This window comes from Otolemur garnettii, unplaced genomic scaffold (genome assembly GCF_000181295.1).
Source record: "Otolemur garnettii isolate 467f Iridium unplaced genomic scaffold, OtoGar3 scaffold00081, whole genome shotgun sequence".
In the NCBI taxonomy this organism is placed as follows: domain Eukaryota; kingdom Metazoa; phylum Chordata; class Mammalia; order Primates; family Galagidae; genus Otolemur; species Otolemur garnettii.
The window spans coordinates 8,581,595-8,595,339 of NW_003852476.1; the positions used below are offsets into that span (position 1 = coordinate 8,581,595).

Consider the following 13,745-nt stretch of genomic DNA (forward strand, 5'->3'; position numbering starts at 1 on the left):
CACCCTGTGCCAGGCACTGCTCCACTGAGGCTCAGGGGTACGCACCCTGTGCCAGGCACTGCTCCACTGAGGCTTGGGGGTATGCACCCTGTGCAGGCACTGGTCCACTGAGGCTTGGGGGTACGCACCCTGTGCCAGGCACTGTCCCACTGAGGCTTAGGAGTGCATACCCTGTGCCAGGCACTGTCCCACTGAGGCTTGGGGGTACGCACCCTGTGCCAGGCACTGTCCCACTGAGGCTTGGGGGTACGCACCCTGTGCCAGGCACTGCTCCACTGAGGCTTGGGAGTGCGTACCCTGTGCCAGGCACTGTTCCACTGAGGCTTGGGGGTACACACCCTGTGCCGGGCACTGTTCCACTGCAGTGTGGGGGTGCATACCCTGTGTCAGGCACTGTTCTTGGCATGGGGAATAAACAGCAAAGAAAAAACGCAATTCACTGCCCTCGTGGAGCTTGCCATCTAACTAGACGAGCCAGAAAATAAATAAGCAAATGTCAGGTGGTGACAAGTACTCCATGCAGTAATAAAGCAAGCCACAAACTGGCAGGAAAGAATGTCTTTTTATGTAGGAATGTCTCTGACAGCCTCTCTGAGAAAGTGACATATAACAGAGACCTTGAAGAAGTGAAGGAGGAAGCCACAGAGAATACCTGGCAGGAGGCAGGAGCACAGGAGCTGCCCAGGGAAGCAGCAGGGAGAGCTGGAAAGGAAGGGGGAGGACAGGGGGATACAAGATGAGGTCAAAAAAAAGAGCCACCTCTCCTCAAGTCTTGTAGCCTAGTAAGGGAATTTAAATTTTATTCTGAATGAGATAAGAAACCCAGTGGAAGGTTCTGAACAGGAGTGACGTGATCTAACTACTATTTTTAAAAGTTTGCTCTGGCTGCTGTGTAGAGCACACACAGGGTCAAGGGTGGAAGCAGGAAACCTGTTAAAAAGCAAAAGGTAACAGTGGTTTGGACTAGGCAGTAGCAGAAGAGGCAGAGGAGGTTGTGAGAAGTGGGCAGATTCTAGATATATTTCAAAAAAAGACAATATCCACTGAACCAAGATGTGAAGTCCTCAAATGCATCTATGGCACATTGCAGAAATGGTCACAAATTCTTCCCCCCTAGCCCGCGCTGCCTCCCTCCACCCCCACCGCATTCACGCTATTATAGTATAATTTAGAGGTTCTCCCACAAAGAGATGGAGTCTTTCTCCATAATTTCTTTGGCCAGTGGGTTAACAGCAAGCATGATATAAGCAGAGATTTGAAAAGTACTTAAACATTTGTACTCCTCCCTCTTACTGCTGTAAAGACTCACTGAGCCCAAGAGGCCCTGATACGTGAGTGCACCATCCACCTGAGTACAGGTGTGTGAACAAGCCCAGAGGAGGGAGACAAGGACCATCCTATAGCTGAGCCCAACCCAAACTGCCAAACCACAAAATGGTGAGCTAAATAAATGGCTGCTGTTTTAAGCCACCAAATTTTGGAGTGGTTTGTTGAGCAGCAAAAGCTGATTCAATATCTATTTATCCCTGAAATCAAATGCAAACCACTAAGCTCTTGGTTTCTCTAATGCCATTACACAAAAAACAGAATTTTAATTCTAAAGTAAACCGACGCAGAATGGCCAGGTTTGATGAGTTGATTAGAAAGGGAGAGAGCACCAAGCACAAATTTCTATGTAGCTCATTAAGTGTGCTGTGATAGCCAGGAAGCGGAGTGCTTTGTGCAATAGAAACACCAAGATAAGAATCTCAGAGATTTCACACCAAAAGAATTTATCTTTTCAATATCCCACACACCATTTCTGAAAATTACTAAGTACTTTACCCTTTTGCTTAACATCAAAAATAATGCTTTTTCAAGGTTATCTAGACAGATGAGCAATTAAGCCCTTCCCTTACAGAAGAAACCAATTATATACTCAGGAGATCACAAGTTGTACTTCTCTTCCTCAGCTGATACAGACAAATGGGCAAATGACGAATGGGCTGATGAGGATGCTGGAAGGACAGAAGGACACACATACACATCTCAAAGAATACTTAGAGCAGTGCTTCTCAACCTTCCTAAGGCCGCGACCCTTTAATACAGTTCCTCATGTTGTGGTGATCCCCAACCATACATGAGGAACTGTATTAAAGGGTCGCGGCCTTAGGAAGGTTGAGAAGCACTGACTTAAGAGTAAAAAAGCCTGTATGCTTTATTGAAAGACTCCTGGAAGTATTTCCTCACCTACTGATTACACAAAAGCTTAATCTAATGATCAGCAATGATATCATTTTTATTCCCAATGGTTTGTTATTAGTTGGAAAACAGACAGATTTAAGACACATGACTACCCTTATGGTTTTTAATTAACTTTTAAAAATATCATGGTAGAGGCTGAGTACATTGGCTCATGCTGTAATCCCAGTACTCTGGGAGGCAAAGGCAGGTGGATTGCTTGAGCTCAGGAGTTCAAGACCAGCCTGAACAAGTGCAAGACCCTGTCTCTACTAAAATAGAAAGAAAAAAGAAAAAAAAAAAAAAAACAGGCATGACTACTGCCCAGCTACTTGGAAGCTGAAGCAAGAGGACTGCTTGAGTGGAGAGTTTGAGATTGCTGTAAGCTATAACAACATGGCACTCTACTGAGGGCAACAAAGTGAGACTCTGTCTCAAAAAAGTAAAATATCAAGGTACAGCACAAAACCTTCCATTTTTAGCCCCCCCAAATGGCCAGTATTAACAGTTTCCTAGTATCTCCTTCTAGTGATTTTCACCCGGTGTGCCATGAGAGGATCTTAGGTGTGCTGTGAAAATTTTTAAAGACCATTAATTAAATTATTTTCAAAAGAAGTTCAAGGCACAGTACATACACTCTTTTTTTTTTTAACAGCTATAGAAGGTACTTTTTTCTTTTGTTATTTAAAATTCATTGAGGGTATAAATTAGGTTACACTGATGATGTTTGTTAGGTAAAGTCCCTCTTCTAATTGTGTCCCACCCAAGAGGTATGCCATGACACACACATCTCCCTCCCTCCTCCCCTCTCCCCACCCCTCATTCCCCTACCTATACCTTATATTAGATCATCTACTGCCTTCATATTAGAATTGAGTACATTGGATTCTTTTTGCAGAGACAGAGTCTCACTTTATCACCCTCAGTAAATGCTGTGGCCTCACACAGCTCACAGCAACCTGCAACTCCTAGGCTTAGGCGATTCTCTTGCCTCAGCCTCCCAAGTAGCTGGGACTACAGGTGCCCGCCAAAACACTCGGCTATTTTTTGGTTGCAGTTTGGCTGGGGAGGGTTTGAACCCACCACCCTAGGTATTTGGGGCCGGTGTCCTACCCACTGAGCTACAGGCACCACTCTGCTTCTCCATTCTTTTTTCTTTTTGAGACAGAGTCTCAAGCTGTCCCCCTGGGTAGAATGCCATGGCATCAAAGCTCACAGCAACCTCCAACTCCTGGGCTCAAGCGAGTCTCCTGCCTCAGCCTCCCAAGTAGCTGGGACCACAGGCACCCGCCACAACGCCTGGCTATTTTTTGGTTGCAGCCGTCATTGTTGTTTGGCGGGACGGGGCTGGATTCGAACCCGCCACCTTAGGTGTATGTGGCTGGCGCCTTAGCCGCTTGAGCTACAGGCGCTGAGCCTGCTTCTCCATTCTTATGATGCTTTACTAAGAAGAATGTGATCTACCTCCATCCGAGTTAATACAAAAAATGTAAAGTCTCCATCTTTCTTTAATGGAAAAATAAGGAACACTTTACGAATTTGCATGTCATCCTTGCTCTGAGGCCATGCTAATCTTCTCTGTATCATTCCAGTTTTAGTGTATGTGCTGCTGAAGCAAGCACTTTTTTACCTTTTTTTGATTGACATAATTTAAGTGTGTCATGGAAGTTTACCTATAGGTTCAAGAATGCTATGAGATAAAAAAGGTTGAAAAACACTGTTCTAGACCGTTTCTCTTTGCAAAGTTGATTGTCAGAAATTGCAACGTAAAACTAAAAAATACATACTTCTTCCAAGCTAACCCTATGGAATTAAGTAGAAACCTCTACAAATAATGTTCTTCTGTCAGAGCTTTCCAAACTCCATAAAAATCCAACATTAATATTGCATGCTGAGTTTAAAACAACTAGTATTAAAATAGCTTGATTTCTTAAACTTCTCATCTGCTATGCCTAAAGAGAACCCAAGAACAGTGCATAGCTCCCCAAAAGAGAGAAAAAAGAGAGAGAGAGAAATCTAACTATTTAATGGCTGATGAAAAAAAATCACCTTTTTTGGAACTAAAATAGAAACTGTTTGGATGGTTAAATGAAAGCACTCAACTGAAATAGAAACTGTTTGGATGGTTAAATGAAAGCACTCAGGGGTTATGGGCCTAGTTTATATTTGACATGTGGAAATGAGTCTTTGGGAAGAAAGAAAATTCCAGAAGACTGGTCCTGACCACCTGTTTCTGAACATACATTCACCAAAGAAAAGCCTCTCAGGGCCATGCAGAATGCGCACCGCCGTCACTTTCAAGTAAAAAGGACAAGGACAGACTGAGTCTTATCAAATTGTGCCCAGCAAAATGAAGAGCCCAGAAAATAAGCTTTCTCGTAAAAGAAAATCTCCCCAAATACTGTGCAATCTTTTAAAAACATGAACCGAGTGTGCTTCTCAGGTGACTGGAAAATTCAGTAAAACCACACTAAATCTTTCCACCTCTTAATTATACACACTAATGAAGGTTTAGAATTATGGATAACCTAAAATTTACTTCTTCCCCCATATTAAAAAATGTTGGAAGGAAGGGCATAGAAGCGGGGAGGGGTGCCAGCAACAGCTAACAGAAACGTTTCCTTTCTAATTGTTTGCTTAAAGCTAAAATTAAGATCAGCTTTTTTAATTTTGTGAACACACATCAAACAAAAGCAAAGACAGCCTGGGTGTCTACCTGAGTGGAAACAGAAACTATACAAAAGCCGGAGCAGACACTTTCCCACTGCTCATTTCTCATTAATTGTGCTGAGCTAGAACTGCTGCATCTGAGCTACACAAATCCCTCCAAGGAAAGAAAGGAGACCGGAGACCACACGCTCTCCCACAGGTCGCCCTTCCACTCACACATCCCCCACAGACGAAGGGAACGCTCTCCAGGTTCTGGGCTCCAGCCCAGTGTTTTCTATGGCATATTTCAAAGAGGGCTGCAAAGTGCCCGGTTCGTGCCAGGAGCAATTCTTGTGAAACAGCAAATTTCTCTCAATCTAAGCCCAAGATGTAACAGGAAACCGAGGTGGTTTTATTGCCAAGACTTCCCTAAAATTCACTTACTGTTTCTCTTCAAAGCTGATCAAATAAATACCACCCATCAAAGGCCCCACTAAATCTTGCTATCTCAGCCACCACCAGGTTTCATTCATTCATGAACCCTACTCCACGTCTGCCACATGCCTGACGCTGCCAGTCTCAGTCACAGACTGATGAGGAAAGCAGAGAAGGACACTGATGTCCAGAGCCCTGCTAAGCCTTTGGCCACCTCTGATAATCATGGGCCTTTCAGAGACTAGGCAACATCCCTCCCACTACCCAAGCTAGACATGACGGAAAATCTTTGCCTTTACAGCTGTGTGGAGTGTCTTATCACTACATCACACAGAAACTCTCCTCTCTGGGGGCGGGGGAGGGGCTGAAGAAGAATATTCAAGATGCAAATCAGACAAGAAAAAGAAAGAAGTAACAAGCAATACCACAGTAAGAACCAGCACCGCTTTATACAAACCGTTTCCTTCCTACCTGAACAGATTCTTTCATTCAACAGGCCCACCTCAAACATGGAGTATGTGAGGGACACTCTCTGAAACAGTAAGAACACCATCAAATCAAAGTGGACGTGGACCTGACCTCAAGGACAAGAATATTATGACAACTGTCAATTACCAAGCACCTCCCTCATGTCAGGTAATTTACATACACCACCACTCAAATGAACTCTGCAGGGCAGATGACATTACCTCCACTTCACAGGTGAAAAACTGAGGTTCTGAGGACATAGGTCATTTGTCCAAGCTTACGGTAAAACTGGCTGCCTGGCTTACCAACATATTATACTCTCTCCATAACTCTAACCCTGCTGAATACACATACTTCTGACTTTATCATCAGTCTTCCCAGCCTCCTATGCTATTTCTATATTTCTTGTTTTGTTTGTATTATTTTGTTTTGTTTGGTTTGAGATACAATCTCGTTCTATCCTGGGTGGAGTCCAGTGGCCACCATTATAGCTCACAGCAACCTGGGTTCACGCCTCCCAAGTACCTGGGACTGTGGGTACCGGCCACCACACCTGGCTAATTTTTCTATTTTGAGTAAAGATGGGGTTTCACTCTTGCTCAAGCTGGTCTCGAACTCCTGAGCTCAAGCAATCCAGCCACCGCAGCCTTTCAGAGTGCTAGGATTGCAGGCATGAGCCACTGCTCCCAGCACTACTTCTGTATTTCTGATCTGGCAGTAGCTCTAAGCCAATTAACCTATAAAACAACCAAAAAAGGGGAAAACTGAAGAAAAAATAAATGTTAAACAGAAAACTACAGGGAACACGATCTCCAGCTTCCATAAAGCTGAAGTCAAGCGCACGCACACCTGAAGAGTCAGTCTCCCTGACTAAAGCTTTAGTTGTTCAATCTTGTCAGTGTTGTCCATCTTTTGTTTGTTACAATTCTTTTTTTTTTAGAGACAGAGTCTCACTTCATCACCCTCAGTAGAGTGCCGTGGCAGCATCACACACATCACAGCAACCCCCAACTCGTGGGCTTAGGCGATTCTCCTGCCTCAGCCTCCCAAGTAGCTGGAACTACAGGCACTTGCCACAACGCCCAGCTATTTTTTTGTTGCAGTTTGGCCGGGGCTGGGTTTAAACCCACCACCCTCGGCACCCTACTCACAAGCCACAGGCACCGCCCTTTTTTTTTGTTTGTTTGCTGCTATAAAAAAATACAGAATGCTCCATGAATTTGTGTGTCATCCTTGTGCAGGGGCCATGCTAATCTTCTCTGTATCGTTCCAATTTTAGTATATGTGCTGCCGAAGCAAGCACCTGTTACAATTCTTTAATGTAAAAAGTAAGAACTCATGGTAGAACACAAACTTCAGCACCTACCAGCTTGAGAGGATAACTTGGAAAAGGAATTTCTGACTGACATCCAGTTCAATTACACGTACTGAAATGGGAACCACCAGTAATTTCTTGGAGCCTTTCTTGGCTTCCCTCATTATATGCCTTCTTCAAATCCATGAACATGTTACTTTTGTGGATATTATCATTCAGTCGTTAATTTTATTTGAATTCATCATGACAGGAAAAAATCCTCAAGGATGAAAACATTTTCTTATCTTGACAGAGACATGCTAATGACGATATGCACCGCCTTGAGATCAGTATGAGAAATCAGTGTTTTGGATGCTGTAATAACTATAACTTCCCACGAGGGAGAAAAAGAAATTCTAAATTTGAATAAAGATTAAATACTGGTTTCACTGCTAATCAAAACTGCATGTGCACAACAAATCCATAATGTCAGTTCATAAAAATAGCTTTAAGTAAAAACTCGCAGATGAAGAAAAAAAATTAACACACATGAAATTCATATTCTAAGCCACCTGCTCCAAACATACTTTTGCAAAACTCCAACTTCCTTGGTTTTTTTAAAAGATTTCTCCGTGCTCCCACTTAATGAAAGGTGTTAGGTTAATAGCTATTTCCTATCTGTCCAGGTAGCATCCATCAATCTCTTAACTACATTTGGCAACCACCCACAGTCCCTCCTCACATCTCCCATTAAAAATGTCCAATGTCATCACACACATCCAATTCCCCAATCTCTAAGCCCCACAACTCACCGCACTTACCAGCTGGGAAGACAGGTGAACACGATGCTTTAACATCTGTCATCCTACAACAAAGCTCGCCCTTGGCTATAGTCCTAGGGCTCAGTAATGGACTAACTTTGACAACTCCCAAATGTTACTTTACTGGAAAATTCTTTCTGAATGCTTCTTAAAGTTAACACATGTACTATACATATAGTGATATACTGTTTTACTTAAAACAATTTAGTCTATGGATGAAATAACTATATATATATATATTTTTAAACAAACACCCACTTCCCTAAACTAAGTATACAAAAAGAGATCATCTTTACAGGATCCATTTGAGACCCAAGTCTCAAGACTCAAAAAACAAATAGTATTTATAGTAACAACAACAAAGATAGCTAATATTTATATAACCATTACCACAAGCTGCACGGGGCCTGTTCTAAACGTTACTATACAAACTCATCTGTTCCTCACAAGCACCTTGTGGGGGAAGGAGTTCTCAATCCCCTCTGCTCTAAGTCAGTAAAGGCAAAACTTCTTCAAGAGAGAGGCAAAGACCTGCTCAATTATCCTTGCTTATGGACAGAAATAAGTATCATTATGATACTTAAGATGGAGAAAGACAGCCATAATTATAAATAGTCCTGCTTATAAAAAAAAAAAAACGCCCGGCGCCTGTGGCTCAAGCGGCTAAGGCGCCAGCCACATACACCTAAGGTGGCAGGTTCGAATCCCCAGCCCGGGCCCGCCAAACAACAATGATGGCTGCAACCAAAAAATGGCCGGGCATTGTGGCAGTGCCTGTAGTCCCAGCTACTTGGGAGGCTGAGGCAGGAGACTCGCTTGAGCCCAGGAGTTGGAGGTTGCTGTGAGCGAGGTGCCATGGCACTCTACCCAGGGGGATAGCTTGAGGCTCCGTCTCAAAAAAAAGAAAAAAAAAAGAGAGAGAGAGAGAAAGAATATCATCCTAGTCAAGAAATATAGATACAGTGTCCTACATTAACACACATATGAAAAAGAATACTCCATTAAATAAAACTGTGGGCGGCACCTGTAGCTCAGTGGGTAAGGCGCAGGCCCAACACACTGAGGATGGCAGGTTCAAACCCAGGGCCACCAAGCTGCAACAAAAAAATAGCCAGGCATTGTGGAGAGTGCCTATAGTCCCAGCTACTTGGGAGGCTGAGGCAAAAGAATTGCCTCAGCTCAGGAGTTGGAGGTTGCTGTGAGCTGTGTTGCAGCCACGGCCCTCTACCGAGGGCAATAAATTGCCTCAATCAATCAATCAACAAAACCATGAACAAGAAAAAAATTTCACCAAGATTATTTAAATATTAAACATAGATTTGTACTCACAGGAATATACACTGGTTACCCATGAAAGGCCAAAATCATTGTGAAACTCATTAATCATTTAGGTACAAGAAAGGTTATTTAAGTATTGTCAAAAGCCTCAAACTCTACAGGCCTTTTATTTATTTTGTTAGACTCTCCCCCAGGTCAGTGTCTGAGATAATTATAGAGATGCCTTCTCCCTTCTACAAACCATCACAAATTCTGTGCCACTTCAGGCTCTGGGACTGAGCAGCACTCACTCGGTTTCCACCCCCCACCAGCATGCAATGCAGATTAACTCTCAATAATTTATACTACAATAGCTCACGAAAATTTAAAATTAGCAAGTAACGAGGAGGTGGATTCCATTTTTAACTTCATTCAATTTGTCAAATTTGAAATACCTTCAATTATTTATTTCTAATCTTCACAGTAACCCAAACACCACCAATACTAATTGCTTTCCCTCACTAGCTTTTACTCAATGAATTTCAGTTGGTGCTGACGGTAATTCTAGCTCTAATCTTCTAAACCTTTATTTTCTTACTGAATTAAATCTATTACATTATGTCCCCCACTAGTCCAAGCAGTATTTCATAAAATAGTGAATTAAAACACATGAAAACTTAATATAATGTACATTAATCACACAATGGCTAGGTTTTATTTATAGTTTTTAAAAGACTTAATGTTTTTGTTGTGGTATATTTCATGTTTATAGTCTAAAAGTAAAATGACAATATTTTTTAAAAGCAAGCAATGAATGAGTGATTTGTTTTCAAAGAAACCTAAGTGTCACAAAATATGACAAGCACAATGTTACCATAAGAGAACTTTTTTTAATTCCAATTCCAACAACAAGAAAGTAATTCCCACCATAACACTATGATGAACCATCACGTGGACCAACAAAACAGCACAACACGAGAGAATATGTAAATAGGAAGGAAGTGTTATTCCTCATAGCTGGGCAGGGAGTGCAGGAGTGATTTACATATCCTAAGGGTATACAAACTCCCTTAGGATCAAGGACTAACTCTTGGATGCTGCAGCACTGGGCAATCTTAACATGCAGCCCCACCCAGGCAGATGTCCAGTTACGTCTTTTGAGAAGAGCCTACTTGCTCGTCTTCCCATCTTACATAAACACCACTTCCTCTTAGAAACCTTCCCTGAATGGCTCCCATTTCTCCATAGCACTCATCATTGTTGGAATTCTGTCTCTGCTTAGTTGATTAACGTCTAACTCTGTCCAGAAGATCAGAGACCAATCCTGTTTGCCTCATCACTGTGTCCCTAAGACAGCGCATACATGGCTCAACAGCAATTTGACTGAATGACTAAATGGACTGGATTAAGCTACCCACTGGAACAATGGTAAAAAAGGGAATTTAAGGCCCTCTGCGGAGACTGATTTAGCCAGATCAGATGCAGACTCCTTTTATAGCTGTTTGATTCATACATACTTTGAAAAATACTTATACACAATTTATTTCATTCAAGGCTTCCTGTGATTCAGGAACACAGTCTACCTCTCTTAAACCCAAGAATATCTCAATATCTAAAGCATACACCATTTCTAGAAAGTTGACTAAACCAGAAAAACCTAAATAAATTCCAGTTAGTTGAAGTAACTTTTACAATGTTAAGCTATAAATCTAGATAAAATAAAATATAGGTCTATCCAACAAGTTTAAGGAGTAACTAATTCTTGAGTAGTAAAGCGCAAAGTTTTCTCAGCAGCCAAATATATCAGGGTTTCTGACAGCTGAAAACTTGCAGAAAGATCTCCCCCAAAATCTAGCCACACTGAGGCTACTGAGTTTTAGAACTTTATCTAAACTGTTTTTTTTTGGGGGGGGGGTCTGATTTTTTGGAGACAGAGTCTCACTCTGTTGCCCAGGCTAGAGTGCAACAGCATTGGCCTGGTATACAACAACCTCAAACTCCTGGGCTCCAGTATAAGTTCCTCCATCCTCCTGCCTCAGCTTCTCGAGCAGCTGGGACTACAGGTGCCCACCCCACCTTGACATCTGGCTAATTTTGTCTATTTTTAGCACAGACAGGTGTCTCTCTTACTTAGGCTGGTCTTGAACTCCTGAATTCAAGGTATCCTCCCACCTTGGCCTCCCAGAGTCCTAGGATTACAGTGTAAGCTACAGCACCTGACCCTAAGCTGTTTTTAATATCTTTAAGCTTTCTAAGAGTAAAATGAACATTATTTCTAGGTTACCATTAAAAACACCAGTTAGAGCCGAGCATGGTGGCTCAAGCCTGTAATCCTAGCACACTGGGAGGCTGTGGCAGGTAGACTGCTTGAGCTCATGAGTTCGAGACCAGCCTGAGCAAAAGCGAGACCCCATCTCTACTAAAAATAGAAAAACTGAGGCAAGAGGATCACTTGAGCCCAAGAATTGGAGGTAACTATGAGCTATGATGCCACAGCATTGTACCCAGGGTGACAACTTGAGACTCTGTCTCCAAAAAAAAACCCCAAACACCAGTTAGTTGTGTCAGTTGTAAGAGAGTTGCAGAGACAAATGTAGACGGAGGTATGGAAGAAAGCACAGAGGAGGGGATTACCGAAACATCCTTCTACTTTAAAAAGTCCCCAGGGTTGTCCTGTTTTCAGTCATTTTCAGTTTTACTCTAAAATTATGGAGAACACCAGTCCTTTTGATGCATGGTTATTGTCTTTTTTTTTTTTTTTTTTAAAGGAGACTGTCTCTCACTTTATCACCCTGGGTAGAATGCCATGGCGTCATAGCTCACAGAAATCTCAAACTCTTGGGCTTAAGTGATTCTCTTATCTCAGCCTCCCAAGTAACTGTGACTACAGCTATAGCTGAGACTACAGGCACCCACCACAACGCCCTGCTATTTTTGGGTGGTAGTTGTCATTACTGTTTTGCAGGCCCAGGCTGGGTTTGAACCTGCCAGCTCTGGTATATGTGGCTGGCACTCTAGCCATCGAGCTACAGGTGCTGAGCCTTATAAAGTTAATTTGATGAGACAAAGACTGAAAGCAGCCTTCTGACCCTCAAAAACCTCTCCACTTTTGCTCTAAATGTCCTTGATTTCAAAATATTCATTCAAAAAGAAGTTTTGTGTGCCTATAACGTGCAAGGCACACAACAACTGTGATTTCAACTCAGCTCCCTGGAAGCCTGAACCCACTCTGAATTCTCACTAGACGCCGTTTCCTCACACATGGTGGAGGAGTAGCCTCCGCTGTTGCCAGATATTGTTTTCTGGAGGCTCTTCAGTAAAAGGCTAATTCAAAGCCTATATCTTCCTTATTAGAAGATAGTATTTTTCCTGAAATAGCGCCAACTCCCAATTTTCTCCATGTTCTTTTTAATGTTTTAACATTTTACTCAGAACAGTGTCCCAGGCACAAGCAGCCCTGAATTAATTAAATTAAAATTTAACATCACTGGGAGATAAAAGTCTTTCACGGCGCCTACATCAGGGATGAACTTTTGCCAGATCTTGTCTCTCACAATACTAATATTCTGAAACGAGATATATCAACAAGGCTGACTCCAAGAAAGATCAATGGCAAACAGAAAGAAAAGGGAACAAACATTTATTAAGCAATTGACCACCTTAGCTCACTCCTACAACCGCCTGGGGAGGTGGGAGTCCCATTTTACAAAAATGGCAACTGACACTCCAAAGCAGTTAAATTAACTCACCTCAATTCACAAAGCCCAGATCATCACCTGGACTTGAACCCAGGCCTGTTCCAAATAAACTAGTTCCCCAAAGATGGAGATGAGTGCTCTAAGACACCACTAACAGAATGCCACGAGCTTATCAAACTTTTCCTTTCCATCCCACGATCGACACACCTTCACCAAGCCAGAGTCCTGAGAGGCGCTTTGTCCCCCTAACACTGTCAACTGCCAGCTCCCCCTGTGTACTGATTCATCCTCTTCCCCATTGTTACCACAGGAGTAATGCTGGCCCGGCTACTCCCCTCTTGGCTTTTAATTCGCACTACTTCAGTCGCTTCACCATAATCAGGGTTCTTGCAAAGAGATCCCGGCACAGTTCCAGAGAGATCCCATTAGCTCCAGTTCTCATCTGTGTTCATGGCCACAAAAGAACAGGCACCAGATCTGGAGCCAGACAGGCCTGGGGTCCAACCCTGGTTCTCTCTGCAGCAGTGCGCAAGTTACTTGGCCTTCAGTTAAAAGCAAACATCTCTTGCTCCAGGGGTTCTTGGGAGGCTTATATGAGACACCATGTAGAATGCGGTGTGGCACACAAGAGAACCAACAGGTATTACTTCTCCCCTTCCTCACTGGTTGCTAAACTCTCTCTCCACCATCAGAGACAACCTGAGTTTCTCCTCCCAACTTCTAGATGTGCAGCTGTTCCAGAAAGGCACACTTGGTATTCCTACTCACCCAGCTTCATCTTTAAATGATGCTGATCAAAACTTCCAAACAACCACACTATAGTCATTTCTCCCTTCAAACAGCTTTTAAAATTGTTTGGTATCAAAAAGAATACAAGGCTCAGCGCCTATAGCTCAACCGGCT

At 42.8% G+C, this 13,745-nt stretch overlaps 1 protein-coding gene and 2 non-coding genes across 3 annotated transcripts in view; all 3 read right to left on the reverse strand.

Moving 5' to 3' along the window:
* The window catches only part of PPP2R5E (protein phosphatase 2 regulatory subunit B'epsilon), a 187,822-nt gene that overhangs the window by 149,481 nt on the left and 24,596 nt on the right, over positions 1–13,745 (reverse strand). The gene's annotated exons all lie outside the window — the stretch shown is intronic.
* Positions 3,736–3,842, reverse strand: LOC111726811. Its single transcript, XR_002774505.1, has one exon. It is a non-coding gene; the product is annotated as a U6 spliceosomal RNA (small nuclear RNA).
* On the reverse strand, positions 6,969–7,075 carry LOC111726818. Its single transcript, XR_002774509.1, has one exon. It is a non-coding gene; the product is annotated as a U6 spliceosomal RNA (small nuclear RNA).